An 18,254-nucleotide genomic window follows, 5' to 3' on the forward strand; every position below is an offset into this window, starting at 1 on the left:
AGCTTCATCTTATTAGCTAGTGTTTTTTTTCTTTACCTTTATATTTTATTTACCTTTTCATGTGTCTCTTGAGCCTCCTGTTCAATGTCCAAATTTTCTATTTAGCTCTGGTCTTTTCATCAGGATATGTTGGAAGTCTCCCATTTCCATAAATGTCCATCTTTTCCCCTGGAAGAAAAGGCTCAGCTTTGCTGGATAGTGGATTCTTGCCTGCATTCCAAGCTCCCTTGCTCTTTGGAATAACTCATTCCAGGCTCTTTGATCCCTTAATCTTGATCCTGCCAGGTCCTGCATAATCCTTACTGTGGCTCCTTGGTATTTAAGTTGTTTCTTTCTGACTTCTTGCAGGATTTTCTCTTTTATCTGATAGTTCTGGAATTTGGCCACAAGATTCCTTGATATTTTCATTTGAGGATCTCTTTCTGAAGGGGATCGAGGCATTCTTTTAGTAACTATTTTTCCCTCTGGTTACAAGATATCAGGGCAATTTTCCATCACTAAATCCTATAATATTACATCCAGCCTTTTTTTGTCTTCAATGTTTTCAGGAAGGCCTATAATTCTCAGATTGTCCCTTCTCAATCGATTCTCATTGTCAGTGGTTTTGCTGATGAGCTATTTTACATTTTTTTCTATTTTTTTCAATCTTTTGGTTTTGCTTAACACAATCTTGTCTTAGGAAGTCATTAGTTTCTGCCAATTCCATTTTTTTAGAGGAGAGGTTTTTTCTTACTTTATCTTTTGCAGTTGCCCTATTGAAGATCTGAGAGAGTTAGTCTCATTTTGTATTTGTCTAATTGTTTTTTCCAAGGATTTTTTTCTTGGTGTGAGACGTTAAATTTCTCCTGCAACTTGTTAATTTTCTTTTGCATTTCTTTCCCCAATTTTTCCAACTGATTTTTAAACTCCTTCCTGATTTCTTCAAGGAAGTCTTTCTGGACTGGAGACCAATTCATATTCTCCTCAGCAATGCTAGATCTCTCTGGGTTAGGATCTGTCTCTTCTAAATATTTCTCCATGGGTCCCCCTTTTCTCTGGCCTTTTTTCATCTTTTATTGGATGGGGGAGAGCTGGCTCTCAGAGGTTTGCTTTTGAGGATCCTAGAGGCTTTGTTCACTTGGCCTAGTAATTCCAAGGACCAGCCAGTGGGGAGTGCTGTTTGCTTTCTCTGGAGTGAGGTCCTCAGCAGCAGGGTTGGAGTTGACTTTGAAAACTGGGCTGGCCCTGGGGGAGGGAATTAATCTCTTTCTGTTGAGTGAGCTCTGTCACCCTGAGGGGGTGGGGGGTTGTTTATTGTTTATTCTGATAAAAAATATGGAGCTCAGGTTCCTGGTCCAGCTGGTTGTTCTCCAGGTGTGCTCTGAGACTGTGCTGGAACTCACCCTCCTGTAGACACTGCAGTTAAAGCTGGATCTCACACGCACCACTCACCAAAGTCTCCATGGCTGAGGCTGACCTTCTGGCCTCCCCAGATGCCATCCCCAATGCTAATCTTCCTCTCTCATCTCCCGGTTTACCCAGGTTCCCCTGAGACAGACCTTCTTAGTAGGTGTTCTTCCCCTAGCTTCTCTTTCTGGGTTTTGTTGATCAAATTTCTATTAAGAGGTTTCTCTCATGTTATTTCTGAGGGGATAGAGAAAGCACTATCTCAGTGTTTTTCTTCTCTCTGCCATCTTGGTCAGAAGTTAAAAAGCTACTTTTGCATTCATTCATTTATTCATTCCTTCATAAATTTGGGTGCACTTAAATTATCCAAGCAAAATTCTCTTAAATTTTATATTGTTTAAATTGTCCCTTTTCTTTCATGATTCACTCTTTCTTGCCTGGTTAAGTATTCTCCCCGTGATCATAGTTTTACAGAACATCTCTTTCTGTTCTTAACTAATTCTTCATGACATGTAAACTTTTAATTTTAGAATACTTTTAAATTTGAACTCTATGATTTTCTATGCTATTCCTATTCCTAACTACTTTCAATCTAGCTCACGAGCAGGGATACTTTTCCTAGTAAATCCAAAGATCTAATTCAAGGACTCACAATAAAACCCAATCCCACATGCCAGACTCCCTTCCCTTTCCCCAAGGCTGTGAAGATCCTAGCTTCAGGTTATAGAAATTAGTTCAGGATACAACAGAGAGGTAGTATGAATACTGTGGCAAATTCTGGGGGCAGAAACATCCTTGGTATATGTGGGGAGAATAGAGTGTGGGCCTGTGGTATATGCTAAAAAAGATCACTAAATAAACGTAAGGAAGAGAGGAAAGGGATGGGACACTCATCTGGACTTAAAATATAATTCAACATTATACCACACTTCATCCAACAATGGCTCCTCCATACCATGAATTCCTAAACTACAGAAATTATTTCTGTATGATGGTGAGAAGAAATATAGGTTCTCTTGGTAACCTCCATATATGTAACAAGAGATGAGAAGAGAGAGAGGGGAATAAGCATTAATGGGACTTCTACTATGTCCTAGGAACTGTATTAAGCTCTTCCACAAATATCTCATTTTACAAATAAGATCTCATACCTTTAAATAATCCTTCAAGGTAGGTGCTGTGAAATCTCCATTTTACAGTTGAGGAAACAGGTATATTGTTAAGGGATTAGCCTAGGATAGGACAATTAGTGTCTAAGGTAGAATTTGAACTCGAGTCTTATTGACTCCAGCTACATATTGTACAATGAGTCAATTGCCTCTGCATGACTAAAGCTTTGGAAACACCATCATCATCATTGCTACATATATTTTCTCACTTGCTCTTGATAAAAATCCTGTACAGATGGTGATATTACTACCATTATTTAACTTGTAAAGAAAATTAGGTTCAGAGACATTCAGTGACTTTTTAATTATTTATACATATATATGAAATTATTTATGCATATGTATAAATATGCATATACATATATGTATGATTATTTAATACATACTTCTATTTAATCAATTCTTGCTCAGAATGCAGATGTCTTTCTTCACTTGTCCTCAAGTAAATTTGTACATTTACAATTGTCAAAATAATTTATTTATTAAAGCCATTTGTAAAACAATATTGTTGGAACTGTATACAATTTTCTCCTGATTCTACTCATTTTGCTCTTCATTGCTTCATGCAATTCTTTTATGAATTTCAAATCTAAAGAAGTACCTCATTTCTAATAGTTCAATGGAATTCCATTACATATAGAATTCATATACCGCAAATTGTTCAATCATTCTCCCATTGATGGAAATCCCTGCATCTGACTTTTCTAAAGATACAGTTAGTAAACATTTAATTCAGAATTACAATCTAGGTCTTCTTGATTCCAGGTCTAATATTTCATCATTCTCCTTTTCAGATTTAAGAGGTAGAAACAATATTGAAAGTCATCTAGTCCATCCTTCTGTTTTTACAAATGAAGCCACTGAGGGTTAAAGTATTCTTTCAGGTGTATTTCATATTAGCTCCATTTTCCTATCTTCTGGCCAGCTCTTTCAGTTTAGGAGAGCCTTAAAATATGGCATTCCTTCCCCCCTGTCCAGACTTTTGCTTAGCTAAAGAAAAAGTTTGTTCATTGATTGATATTCCCTTATATATCTTCTTTTTCTGAATCCTTCAACACTTGAGAGAAAAGAAAAAGGATATCTTTCAGTTTCCCATATGTGGAATGCCCATCAAAGAATACCTACCTTCCTTCATTTTGTGGTACTAAGCTTTTCTTACTGTTCAACTTTCACTGTCATTCATAGCTATTGGAAAATACGATATGGATTTTTGTCAGTAGGGTGAGGTCTCCACTTTTTTAGTGTACTATCCAGATATGCTATAGTATCTTTTAATCTCAGGGATACAATTGTAATCTATAGTGATCTTTGAACCCAAAACTATAAAATCTGAAGTTGCTTCCATTTCTTTCCCCTTAATTTTGCCCAGAAATGATGGGCTTATTTGCTAAGATCTTAGATTTCTTGATGCTAAATAAATTTTTTTATATTTGTTGCTCATTTTCTTTTTTAGATTTATTTATTTTTTATTTACACATTATTAAAATATTCTTGTTTAAGAGTAAACATAATACACCCTCCCCTACAAAAATATAAAAACTCATGAGAAATAAAGTAAAAGAAAGAAAAAAAATGTGTTTCAGTCTGTGTTCTGATACCATCAGCTCTGTCTTGGGTGAATTACTTTCTTTATCATAAGTCCATCTAAGAAGTTATTTCCATATTTTTCCCCAGTTGCTGTTGCTGATTATAATTTGCTCCATCCATTCCTCCACACTACCATATATTATATCTTCTCTCTCCTTTCACTCTGTCCCTCTTCAAAAATGTGCTATGGGGCAGCCTAATGGCAAGTGGGCAGAGCATTAGCCCACATCCCACTCCAGAAACTCAGCAACCAAACCCACATCCCACCCTAGAAACCCAGCAACCACCCAGTCCCATGGTCCCAGAGAGACCACCCAATGTCAACACCATGCAAAAAGTAAAAAAGAAAATATGTTATAACTGACTATTCTCTTCTATGATCTAATCTCTCCTCTATTACCCACATCCCCCATCCCCCTTCTCTCCTTTTTACTCTAGTTGTCTATACCCTATTGAGTATGTATGCTACTTCCTCTCTGTGTCATTTCTGATGAGAATGAAGGTTCTCTCTTTCCCATTCACCTTCTCCCCCTTCCGTACCATTGCAAAATCTACATGAATGTATTTTATTTTATTTTATTTTTGATTAGCTTCAGCCACAAGAGCTTTATTAATATCACTGTATTCTTTATATATCTTATAATGGGCACAGTAGGATTTTCTTAGTTTTTCAATGGAAGTCAGACAGTTTAGAATAATACTGTATAGCATTTATGCTGGAGTAATATAAATAAGCTTTGGTGTATACATTTTCAGAATATACTGTAGGTTAACACCGCATTACAAATACTTCACAGAACACCAGTTTTTAACGTGAATAGGATTTTTTGGCCAAGTGAATTACTTCTAAGTGAACAAACGGATTTCTCCCCAGCTGCATCTTCCTGGGTTGCTGAGGCTCAAGTAGAAGGTCACTTCTACAGGGTGGTATCCATCTGAGCCTGCTGCTTGGCTTTCATCTGCAGGTTATCTGCTTTTGCCCTCTTCAAAACGCTGTTTTTCCTCTTCAGCTTCTACCAGCAGCTGAGGCACAGGGAGTGTCTTCCCCTCTTTGCTCAGGGACACGTAGGTGAAGAAGGCACTGGCAGCGGTATCTCTCTTAGGAATGCAATGCGACAAGATCAGCATCCACCAAGACTTCGATCTCCATAGACTTATTGCTGGTGAAGGTCATGTGCACAGAGATGGTGATGACACAACCTTTCCTGATCTTGTCATGAAAGGTGATGGCATCCACCGAAGCCCTGACGATGTTGGTCTTGCAATGGCGGGCAGCCACAATGCCAGCTACTTCATCCATTAGCTTCATGGTAACACCTCCATGAATAAAGCCGTGAAGAGTACAATCAGATGGCCCCACCAGATGTATCAAAGTGGACTGGCTGTAGCTGACAGTATATGGCTCTGGGTTACTAGAAGGCTGCACCAGATCTCCGTTCTTCCACTTGGTTTCCATCCGTTTCAGTTTTTGAGCTTCATATCTCTTCCTTCCCTCCTCTTCTTGTTCCTTTTGAGTATACACCAAAGGAGGGACCTTGAGCACTTTGTCCACATTCTTCAGTGAGAGGAGCACATACCAGAGCTCTGCCTTATTGGTGACTCTTCTAGAACCTGTGAGGATGTTTTCTGACATCACGGTGACCTGGACTTCCACCGAGTGCTTTGAAGTATAGGTAATCTCTACACTCACATGAGCCACTTCTCCAATGCACATGGGGGACAGGAAATCCCTGCGTTCTACTCTGGCCAAGGCAGCCACACAGGTCTCTCCTTTCTGGCTGTTACAGTGTCAGGTGCTGATGATTTCCCCAGCTTCTTCAATCATTTTCAGAATCGTCCCCCCATGGACATTGCCAGCAATATTTGCATCATCTGGGCACATTATCCTGCTGGGGCCACTGTGGGGAATTGCTGGCTTCCGAGTGGCCCAGGGAGCATGAATGTATTTTATATGAAATATTTTAGCCTATTCTTCCTCTCCATTCTCTTACTCCCAGTACATTTCCCTTTCACCTATTGCCTAGATTTTTACAATATATCATACCTTCAAATTCAATTCTCTCCTGTGCTTCTATAAAAGCTCCTTCTATTAAATAAGAAGGTTCATTATGAATATTATCAGTATCATCTTTACATGAAGGAATACATGCAGTTTATCATCATTCAGTCCCTCACAATTTACCCTTCTCCTCCACTCTCTATGCTTCACCTGAGTCTTGTACTTGAAGGTCAAACTTTCTGTTCAGCTATGGTCATTTCAACAGAAACATTTGAAATTCCCCTGGTTCATTGAAAGTCCATCTTTTACCCTGGGGATGTTCAGTTTTGCTGGGTAGTTGATTCTTGTTTGCATTCCAAGCTCTTTGACTTCTTGAATATTATATTCTAAGCCCTATGTGCCCTTAATGTAGTTGGTGCTGAATCCTGTGTGATCCTGACTGCAGCTCCATAATATGTGAATTGTGTCCTTCTGGCTGCTTGTATTATTTCTCTTTGACTTGGGAGTTCTGGAACTTGGCTATAATATTCCTGGGGGTTGTTTTTTTCTGGATCTCTTTCCAGGGGAGATTGGTGGATTCTCTCAATTTCTATTTCCCCCCCTGCTTCCAGGCTAGAAGGGCAATTTTCCTGTAAGAATTCTTTAAAGATGAGGTCAAGGCTCTGATCATGACTTTCAAGTATCCCGATAATTTTTAAATTATCTTTCCTGGATCCGTTTTCCAGATCAGTTGTTTTTTCAGAGATATTTCATATTTTCTTCTAAGTTTGCATTCTTTTGGTGTTGAACTATTGTGTATTGATTTCTCAAGTTATCAGCTTCCCTTAGCTGCACTCTACCTGTGTTTTCCTCAGAGAGCTTTCGTAACTCCTTTTCCATCTGACCAATTTTGCTTTTTGAAACATTCTTCTTTTCAATAACTTTTTGAACTATTTTATCCATTTCCCTAAGCTGGCTTTTAACATGTTATTTTCTTCATCACTCTTTTGGGATCTCCTTGAATAAGATGCTGAGTTTGTTTTCATGTTTTTCCTGCACCTCTCTCATTTCTTTTCCCATTTTTTCTTCTATCTTCCTTACTTGATTTTCAAAATCTTTTTTGAGCTCTGTTATTGCCTGAACCCAACTTCTATATTTCTTGGAGTTTTTAGATGAAGAGGCTTGGACTTTGTCATCCTCAGACTGAGTATTTTGGTCTTCCATGGGACCAAAGTAATTGTCTATGGAGTATTATTAGGACACCTCCCACAAGAATCTCAGTGTGTGACACTCTGACTGCTCTTCTGGTCTGTGAATGACCACAATCTCACCCCTAGTCCATGGGGCTGTGGGGGGGGGGGTCCTTGCTCTATGGGAGAGTCTAGACTGTGACCAGGGTCTGAATGTGGTTAGAGCCCCAGAGTCCTATTACAGCGACAGATGACAGACTTTAACAGTCTCCATCCACTCCCTTATATTCGGTGGGCTGAGCACTCAGGACCAGCTGCCTAGAAGTTCCTGCTGGGTGACTTCATGGGCCTGCTTGTGTTTCCTGGATCTGGGCTGCTGCAGCTACACTAAGTGATGAGCTGCTGTGGCCTTACTGAAGGACTGGGCTTTGTGCTCGCTCTGTCAGAGGTCTCCTTGCTGATCTTCTAAGATGTGCTTGGTGCTCCCTGGGGTGCAGGTCAGGAAACTGCTTCTGCTGTCAGTAGCTGCTGACCCCAGGCACCCTGGGACAGTTCCCAGGAAGATGAAGTTCCTTCACTCTGGCCACCACCCCTCCAACCTCAGGGAACAGAGTTTTCCCACTATTTTCCAGGTTACCTTGGGCTGGAGAATTGCCTCACTGGATCTTTCTATGGGTTCTAGCTCTCCAAAATTAAGTTAGAGTCATAATTTTAAGGTTTTTGAAATATTTTGGAGAGAGTACCTAAGAGAGGCTCTTCTCCTGCCGCCATCTTGGCTCTGCCCTTGATGCTAAATTTCAATTTAGTTTTTATATTCTCCTCTTTTACCCTCACCGAAAGGCCTCTTATTTTCTCTTTGCTTTCCCTTTCTGCCACTAAAATATGCATATAGGAGGCATCTAGGTGTGCATAGTGGATAGAACACTGACTGTGGAGTCAGGAGGATCTGAGTTCAAATCCTGCCTCAGTATTTAATAATCCCTTAGCTGTGTGACCTTGGGAAAGTCATTTAACCCATTGCCTTTCAAAAAAGATGCATAACAGCCTAGTATAATTAAAAGTGTGCTGACCTTGAAGAAAGGAGAAATCTCCATTCAAATCTGCCATTGCTAATTCATTTTCTATGGGCAAGATACTTAACCTTTTCCTGAACCTAGTTTATTATTTATAAAACAGGGAATATCATTTCTTTAGCATTTTCCTTCCAATTGAGGGGATTGAATGAGACAATACAAGAAAAAATATTTTGAAAACCTGAAAGCATTCTGCTACAAAGAAATCGACCTATTTGACAGCACAACTTTTAAAAAATTGTGTCATGGCTCCAGGAAAATGAAAATATAATTGCAATGGACATATTGATACACAAAATAATAATTTCAAACTTCTAATTTTTAAAATGAAGAATATGGCAAACTGATATAATTGGTCATTCTTTGGCTTTATCTCTGCAATAAGGAGAAATAAACTGCTTATAAAGTAGCTTGTGAGCTGAGTTAACACATTCAATATTGTTCCCATCTGGAAAACACTTAGAATAGCAATCTCATCCTTCTCATTAAATTCAGAATAAAACTAATAATCACATATTTTAAATAAAATCAGTCTCCTATTTGGTATTCTGCTTTTTTCTATTTATTATTTTATTTTAATTTTTCCCTGCTTACATGCAAAAACAAGTTTCAACATTTAATTTTAAAGCCTTGAATTCCAAATTCTCTCCCTTCTTTCCACCCCAATCTCCCTCACTGAGAAAATAAGTTATTTGATATAAGTTAAAAACATGTAGTCATGAAAAACATTATCACAATAGTCACATCCCCCCCACAAATATCCCCCACCAAAGAAAAGAAATCTCAAGAAAAATAAAGTTAAAAAACAAAACAAAACAAGAAAACCAAGTTTGCTTCAATTTGTATTCAGAAACCATTTTGTCTTTGGGATGGATAATATTCTTTATAAGTCCTTCACAGTTCTCTGGGTCACAACATTGCTGAGAAAAGTAAGTTGTTCACAGGTAATCATCATACAAAATTGTTATTACATTATATATAATACACTTCCCATTGCATCTACTCATGCAAGTTTTTTACTGAGACCATCCTATTTATCATTTCTTATAACATTTCATCATAATCATCATAATTTGTTCAGTCATTCCTCTACTAAAGGGTTTCTCCTCAATTTACAATTCCCTATCATAAGAAAAGATGCTATAAACATCCTTATACACATAGTTCCTTTACACTCCTATTGTTCATCTCTTCTGGAATTTAGAACTGATAGTGACATTGTTTGGTTAAAAGATAGGCATGTTTTATAGCCTTTGGGGTATAGTTCCAAATTACACTAATATTTTTCCTTCATTTTTGAAGAAGATCCCAACATCAGAGAGGTGATGCCATGATAAGCACGTGAATTGGATTTGGGTGAGGAGGGCTGTGCTAAATCACCAGCCTCACTTTCTCCTCCAGAATTATCTGGATGCAGTGGCTAAATATGAATCAGGACAACAGGAGATGGCCCTGTATGCAAAGCAATCAGGGTTAAGTAACTTTCCCAAGGTCATACAACTAGTAAATGTCACAGGATGAATTAGAACTCCCATTTTCCTGATTCCAAAGCCAGTGCTCTATCAACTATGCTATAGTTGAATCACCTCATAACTTCTTCAATACTTCATTAATGTCTCATTTTCCCTATATCCCCTCCAACAACTAACATCCTCTTCTTCTGACCTACTTGTCAAATCAAGAAGTATAAGGTGATAACCCATAATTATGCCAGTTCTCAGCTCTCCTGACAAGAGTGAGTTAGGACTTTTTTAAAAAATTATTTAAATTGAAAACATTGATATACACATTTGAAAATTGTTCGTATTCCTTGATTGTACATCAACTGGGAAATGGCTTCCATTTTAAAAAATTAACTCAGTTCTCTATGTTTGAGAAATGAGGTCTTTATCGGAGAAACTTGTTTCAATTTTTTTTCCTACAATTACCATTGCTAAATTTATTTTCCTCCTTTCTATTCCCTTCACTCTATTCACTTCACTTTATTGTATTCTCACTCTTCTTTCACGAATTCCCTTCTCAAAAGTGCTTTGCATCTGATTACCTCCTACAAATTTCCCTCCATTTTATTATCTAGCCTTCTTCCCAAACACCAGATCACCTTACTCTGATCCCTTCCTTCTCCTGTTTTCTCTAGGATAAGTTAGATTTCTATATCCAATTGAGTATGTATATTATTCCTTTTCTGAGTCAATTCCAATGAGAGTAAGACTCATTTACTCCCCCACACCTCCCTCTCCTTTCATTCCACTGCAAAAGTTTTTTCTTGCCTCTTTTATGTAAAATAACTTAACCCATTCTATTTTTACCTTTCCCTTTCTTTCAGTAAATTTTTTTCTCATCTAGTAGCTCCATCTTTTAAAATTTATTATGCCTTTAAATTTAACTCCCCTGGATTCTTGTCTATATATGCTTCTTCTAACTCTCCTAATAAATGAGAAAGCTCTCATGAGTTATCAGTATCATATTCCCATGCAGAAATATAAGCAGTTCCTCATCATTACATTCCATTTGCTTATTTGCAGATCTAATTTTCTTTCAACTCTAGTCATTTCATCAGGAAATTTGAAAGTCTCTTCTTTCACTGAATGTCCATCTTTTCCCCTAAAAGACTCCAGGTAAAGATTACATCTTTTTCTTCCTTTTTTTTTAAATCTGAGAGGGGGGGGAGGGAGGGAGAGGGAGAGATAAAAGTCATCTATTCTAGAAAATTTAGGTTTCTCACACTCTGATCAGTACTCTTTTAACTACCTGGACTAAAATTTTCTTTTTATTGTGTTTGTCTGAGACAAAACCTAAACAGTTTGGTACTATATTTAGTAAGCAAAATCTTTAGTTCCAGGTACATAGAATTTTAAACCTAGAAGGAACCTCAGAGATTTTCCTAGATCAATCATTACTTGCAGCATCAAATAGAAGTTAGTAGAGGGCCAAGTCCAGAATTTAGATTAAAAAAATATCAATAATATTGTCAATGAATGATTTTTTAAACATATATCTCTGCAAAAAAGTGATTTAGAATTCACCCTTTGCATAATCCTCCAAGCAATATAACAGCCAGAAATCATCTGATAAGGGAACTAAGAGAACTCCCTTAAGAGTAAAAACCCAGTTTGTAAGGCCTTGGAGGTATACTTTTAGTTCTCTCTCTGTCCCTCTTTCTTCCTCCCTTCCTTCTGGGTTGTTTCTATCTCTTCTTCTTCTTGTCCCCTGCTTATCCAACATTGGCCCAAGGTGACAAGATAAAGGTATTTAAATAAAGAGTAAATGGCCATCAAGCAAGAAATTCAGTCCTCTTGGCAAGGCTTCATTATATGGGCTGCCTGAAAGTTCCTATTTATCAAGTTCCTATTTAGTTTTTGCTCTCCCTTAAGGCCAAAATATACTTACTTTGGGGCATTTTCTTCAATGTCTTTCTCAATATATTTGTTATAACTGAATTTCAATAGTGAAGAAGAGGACTAAGATGGATCAATCACTTAATGTTGCTGGGGATTTACCTCATGTGGAAACATAATAATAGCAGATATTTATTACAATATTTTTAGATGGATAAAAAAGCAACCAGTAGTAAAAGAAGTGAAAAGGTGAGAAAGTAGGTGATTGATCCACTATTAGACTAGGCACAAGTGATCAGATCCTTCCACAGACAGGATTAGCCTTTAGCAGAAAGAGTTCTAAATGTTTCACTCCTTTACAAGGGGAGATAATAGATAATGTTGGAGAGACAATGAAAAGTATAGTGGCAGGAGTAGTGAAAGGGAAAGGGTATTCTGTGAGTAAATTTGAAGACTAAAACCCAATTTTTTCTTTTACTCCTGTGAAAATTGAAATAGTTGCTCACTATGTCTTCGTAATTATTATATCCTCCCTTCCACCTAGCACTTCCACACTCACTCTTTAATTTTCTTTAATTCCTTTCCAATCAAGCCATTTCTTTTAACTCTGCATTGGGACTTCTTAATCCAGAGTTCTTTAAATATTGCTACACCAGAAATCTTGATCTAGTTGACTAGCGGTCAATGAATTCAGAGGCAAATCTAGAATATAAAAGTTTAATTAGCAAAAAATAGATGGCCATTCCCCAATTAATAAATGGTCAAAGATATGAATAGACAGTTTTCAAATGAATAAATTAAAATTAAATACAAACATATGAAAAATTCTGCAAATCATTAGTGATTAGAGAAATACAAATTAAAAGAATTCTGAGGTATCATCTCTCACCTATCTGGTCAAGGTGAGAAAAAAGGGAAAATGATCAATGTTGGAGAGGTTTTGGGAGGATTGCATTTTTGGTGGAGTATTGAAATGATCCAACTATTCTGAAGAGCAATATGGAACTATGCCCAAAGAACTATAAAAATGTTAATTTACATTGGAGCCAACAATTACAATTCTAGGTCTATATCCAGAAGAAATCATAAAAATGAAAAAAGTCCCATATGTTCCAAAATATTCATAGCAGCTCTTTTTTGTAGTGACAAAGAATTGGAAATTAAGGGGATGCCCATCAATTGGGGAATGACTAAACAATTATGGTATATAAATACTATGGAATATTATTGTTCTATAAGAAACCATAAATGGTTGGACTCTAGAGAAGCAAGGATCTGATGCTGAGCAAAGGGAGTAGAACCAAGAGAACAATGTACACATTAACAACAACATTGTGAATGGTCAACCTTGATGGATGCAGTTTCACTCAGCAGTTCAGAGAGCTAGAAAAATATTTTAGACTGACTATGGACAATGATGACCCCATCCAGAGGAAGAAAAACAAAACAAAACAACTCCTCGAAAAAAAACCCCTTCAGAATCTGATGAACACTTTATATAACATATCTCTTATGTATCTCTTTCCCTTAATCCTAATTCCTCATACTGAAAATGACTAATCTGTAAACATGTTTATCACAAATATATATGTACAATGTTAACCTGACTTTTCACCAATGAGAGGAGGGTGGTAGGAAGGGAGGGTGGAAGGAAAATTTGTAACTTAAAAATACACATATGCACATGGATGAATGTTGAAAAATTTTCATAACATGTATTTGTAAAAAATAAAATATCAATATAAAAAGTAAGCACTAAAAAATAATAAATGGATGGCCAGTTTCCAGGTTGATAGTAATTCACTGAACAAAGGATGATACACAGTTGTGTAAAGATTTATGAAGCCTTAGGGCTGACATTTCAGGCAGTTAATGGCTTTTTAATTGTTTTCCTTATTTGGGAACTTGAGTAAAGGGCTATCTCCTTTCTGTAATAGTGGGTGACTGGAGTGTGCTAACCTGAACTGGAGTTTTTGGAAACCAACTTCTTTGGAGTCTCAGAAGTTGCTAAAATCAGATTTGTTACAGTGTAAATGTTTTCTTTGTATTTATTCTCAACATGGGACAAGTGGTCACTAAATCAGTTGAAGCCTCTTACAAGATAGAAATCAGGGGCAGCTAGGTGGTGTAGTAGATAGAGCACCAGCCCTGGAGTCAGGAATACCTGAGTTCAAATCTAGCCTCAGACACTAAATAATTACCTAGCTGTGTGGCCTTGGGCAGCCACTTAATCCCATTGCCTTGCAAAAAACACCATAAATAAAAGATAGAAATCAGTAAGCCTCATCCAATTTTTGACAGCCAAGGGTCTCTATTTATACAATGTCAATTCTAGGACTATATCCAGAAGAAATCATAAAAAATGGGAAAAGTCGCACAAGTACTAAAATATTCATAGCAGCTCTTTTTGCAGAGGCAAAGAATTGGAAATTGAGGGGATATCTATCAATTGGGGAGTAGCTAAACAAGTTATGGTACATGAACACTATAGAATATTATTGTTCTATAAGATATCATATGTGACCAAACTCTAAAGAAGCATGAAATTACTTATAGGATCTGATGTTGAGCGAGGGGAGCAGACCCAACTGTACTCAACAACAACATTGTGAGAAAATCAACCTTCATAGAATCAGCTCCTCCCAACAGTTCAGAGAGCCAGGTCAACCTTATTTGACCTACTTTGGACAATACTATCCCAACATTATCCCAATCCAGAGGAAGAAAAACAAAACAAAACAAATCTTCAGAATCTGATGACCACTTTATAAAAATTGTCTCATGTATTTCTTTCCCTTAATCTTAGCTACTCATACCAAAAATGCCTAATCTTTAAACATGTTTATCAAAAATATGTATGTAGAATGCTAATCTGACTGTTCACTGTTGGGGTGGGGAAGGGAGGCTGGTTGGAAATTTTGTAACTTAAAAATATACATGTACACGTGGATGAAAAGATAAGCAAAAAAAAATTTCCTTAATGACCAGATTAAATTGAACATACAAAAAATGAAAAAAAAGCAATGATGAAGGTCCCAAGAGTCAAACTGAAAGACTGATCATGGACCACCTTTGGATGAATTGAATGATACTATCAAATATCTTTTACTTTTAGAAGAGAACAGATAGTTGAAGAGAATCAATTAGCAAACTGTAGCCATTTACTATGATGACCTGTACAAAATGTATGCTGATTTTTTTTCCTACATCTATCCTCTCAAACACTTTCCACAGAAATCCAACTAAGGGCAGAAATTCTGTTATCAATTTTTAAAATATGGATAAAAACATTTGACTGCAAAACAAATTAGAATAACTAGTTCCTGTATCCTAGACAAAGAGATAAATAATACTAACTCACCAACTCATGTGCAGATTGTGGACTTTAGCAGTGTGAAATCCTTGTGATCTAAAAAACCCATTTAAATGATTTTGTGTCTTCCTTTGTACCTGAAAAACTCTAATATTTTCTTTTATAGTCAGTTTTTAGTAATTTATTGTAAAAACTGAGTTAAGCACTTGGTCATTTCAGAGTTTCTATTTTTTCTTTGTTGTCTATTGGTATTTAATTGTATTCCCAAAAGTCACAGAAAATTCTCATTTACAGAAATTTATTATGACAATTGGCAATATATATTTAAAAAACTGTGATAGAAAAAATAAGAATTTGGATGGGACAACCATTTCCCCTAATCTTTAGGACACACTCAGAGACCCTATGAAATAATAGCTTCTCATGGACCCAGTTGCTAGCAGGTGTAATGAAATCTATTGGTATTTTCAGAGTTGTCGTATCATCTCTGATTCCGTTGCCTATGTTAAATAACAACAATATCCTGAATCAATAGGATAGAAAGGATTTTTTCCACCAAAAATAATTTATCCTTTAGGAGATTACTGTGATTTAAAAATAGCAGAACTAAGGGGGCAAGATAAATATGAAATTTAGAGCTATACTTTTGCCTTTCCTAAAATTCCTTTCAGAGACTCTAAGACATCCTTGTTTCTTAGAGAGTAGATGAGTGGTTTCAACATGTGAGTAATGAGGATATAATACACAGAAGACCCTTTACACAGTTATTGGAGGCAATGAGATACACAAAGAAGGCAGTTCCATATAGCAAACTCACCAATCGAAGGTGGGACCCACAAGTAGGGAAGGCTTTTATTAGACACTCAGCAGTTTGGAACTTCAAGACAGTAGAGATGATGTAAACATAAGGTACCATGATGACTATCAGAGTAAATAATGATTCCCACCAAGAATGATACCTTCATTCTATTGAAGACAATGTTGGAATATGAGATAATTTCAATTGAGTCAATTTCAATTCACCACAGTAAAAGTGGTCAACAATTCTAGAGGTACAGAGGGACAAAGTAAAGGTGACACTAGAATAAAAGTAATCCAGTCACAAAAGTAAGAGGCATCTTTATATGTGCATGGAATATTATAGTCAGGAACAGATGACTACAAAGTGTTCATAGACCCTGACTGCCAGGACAAATCCCTCTACTACCATGAATAGAACAGAGAAGAAAAATTGAACCACACAGTTCAACAGGAAAATGGATTTACTTGATAATGAATCGGTCATGGCTTTTGGTGCCGCAGCAGAGGATTAGGAGATATCAGTGTTGGAGAGGTTGCCTAGGAAGAAATATGTCAGTGTGTTCAGTCGGGAACTGATCGGATGATGGTCAGAATGCTGACATTCTCCAAGAGGACCATGCTATAGACAAATAGGAATGCCAGGAATAGAATGATATGGAATTCTGGGTAGTCTCAGAAGCCTACAAAAATGAAACCAGTCATCTTGGAATGGTTGTCTGCTCCTTGGTCACCATGGAAAAGAAAAAAAAAACCAAGGACAATGTCAAGAAATGAATTCTTAGCTTTCATCTAGGTGATATTTGCTAACATCTGGAAAATATTTGTCAATTTTTGACTGCTTTCCATAAGTGCATGTTTTCAATGTCCCTTTGCTAAGCACTATGTATTTCTTTTTTAATGAATATTTTCATGATTTATTTTTCTTCTCTATTTCATTAAATCTTTTTAAAATGGAAAAACCAAAGTAGCAAAGTTATGAGAATGGCAAACTTTTTTCCAAGGGAAGGATGTTTGCATGAGCAAACTTGAAAAATCATCAGTTCTCCAAATCTTTATGAATAAAATAATCTTCCCATATTTTCTGAAAAAGATAAATTGTGTTGACAATTATTTTAATTATAAAGAAAGCTTTTGTACAGGAGCATACTCTTCAACCATCATGAATATCCATTAAATCTTTCTTGGTATGGAAACTGATCTATAACTTAATCTGCAGTACCAAAAAGTCAAATGATCTGTCCATAGCCAAACAATAATATATATCAGAGGAAGAACCTGAATCCAGAAGAGTGTTGTTGAGCTATCTCCAGCCAATTGACAAATCTTTATACCTCAAAATCAACAGTGCTACAAATCATGGTTTGATTTATTGTTTTGTTGATTCTACAGACAAAAAAAAAACAAACTGTGCTAAAGATATAGTAGAAATGATGATTAAACTTGGAAGTTTATTGTTTAAGCAATTTGTTTTCAAAGAGGGCCAATTGTTAAATGTTTAATAGCCTGCAGCAAAATCCAGGTATTTCTGACTCTAAGGTCAGTCCTATATTAACTGTGTACCTAGGTAGCACATGGCTAGGTACAAGGAATAGAATGATGGTCTGTAGTTAGAAGACATTCCTGTGTTCAAATCTGTTCTCAGAAACTCACCAGCTGTGGGAATCTGGGCAGGTCACTTAACCCTATTTGCCTCTGTCTTCTCATCTGTAAAATGAGTTGCAGAAGGGAATGGCAAGCCATTCTGTATCTTTACTGAGAAAACTGCAAATAGGATCACTAAGAATCAGAAAGGAATGAACATTAAATGCTTTAGAAATGCATATTGATTGATCACTGAGTGATTTTAATAATTAATTAATGATTAATAAATTATCCCCCTGCCCCCCAATTCAGAATGGTCATCTGTCTCTTCTGGGGACAAGCAAGCATCTTCTATGCAATAGTTCCTTCTGACATTGAAGACAGAAGTCCTTCACCCTTGAAGTCTCCTGTACTTTAGGCTAAAAGATTCTTTTACTTTCAGTTAATCCTCATATGGCATGACCTTTACTACCGCCAATTTCTTAAATGTCATCCTTGTTTTATTATCTTTCAATCTGTCAAAGGCCTTCCCAAAATAAATGCAGTATCTCTCTGTGGACTGATTTAGAAAGAGGATGATCATTTCTCTCATTCTAGACACTAACCATCTACTAAAGTAGAGCATAAAAACAGTATAAACATGAATTACTGGGGCAGCTGGGTGGTGTAGTGGATAAAGCACAGGCCTTGGAGTCAGGAGTACCTGGGTTCAAATCCGGTCTCAGACACTTAATAATTACCTAGCTTTGTGGCCTTGGGGAAGCCACTTAACCCCATTTGCCTTGCAAAAAAAATGAATTACCTTTTGTCTCCCATATCACTGGAGAGAATAAGCTTG

The 18,254-nt window shown here is 36.7% G+C and overlaps 2 pseudogenes; both read right to left on the reverse strand.

The window, feature by feature from the left end:
* Positions 1 to 4,927: 4,927 nt before the first annotated feature.
* LOC141511664 (cytosolic acyl coenzyme A thioester hydrolase pseudogene) lies at positions 4,928 to 6,024 on the reverse strand (annotated as a pseudogene).
* Positions 6,025 to 15,672: 9,648 nt separating this feature from the next.
* LOC141512211 (olfactory receptor 9K2-like) lies at positions 15,673 to 16,624 on the reverse strand (annotated as a pseudogene).
* Positions 16,625 to 18,254: the final 1,630 nt, after the last annotated feature.

The sequence above is a fragment of the Macrotis lagotis genome, chromosome 2 (assembly GCF_037893015.1).
Source record: "Macrotis lagotis isolate mMagLag1 chromosome 2, bilby.v1.9.chrom.fasta, whole genome shotgun sequence".
In the NCBI taxonomy this organism is placed as follows: Eukaryota; Metazoa; Chordata; class Mammalia; order Peramelemorphia; family Peramelidae; genus Macrotis; species Macrotis lagotis.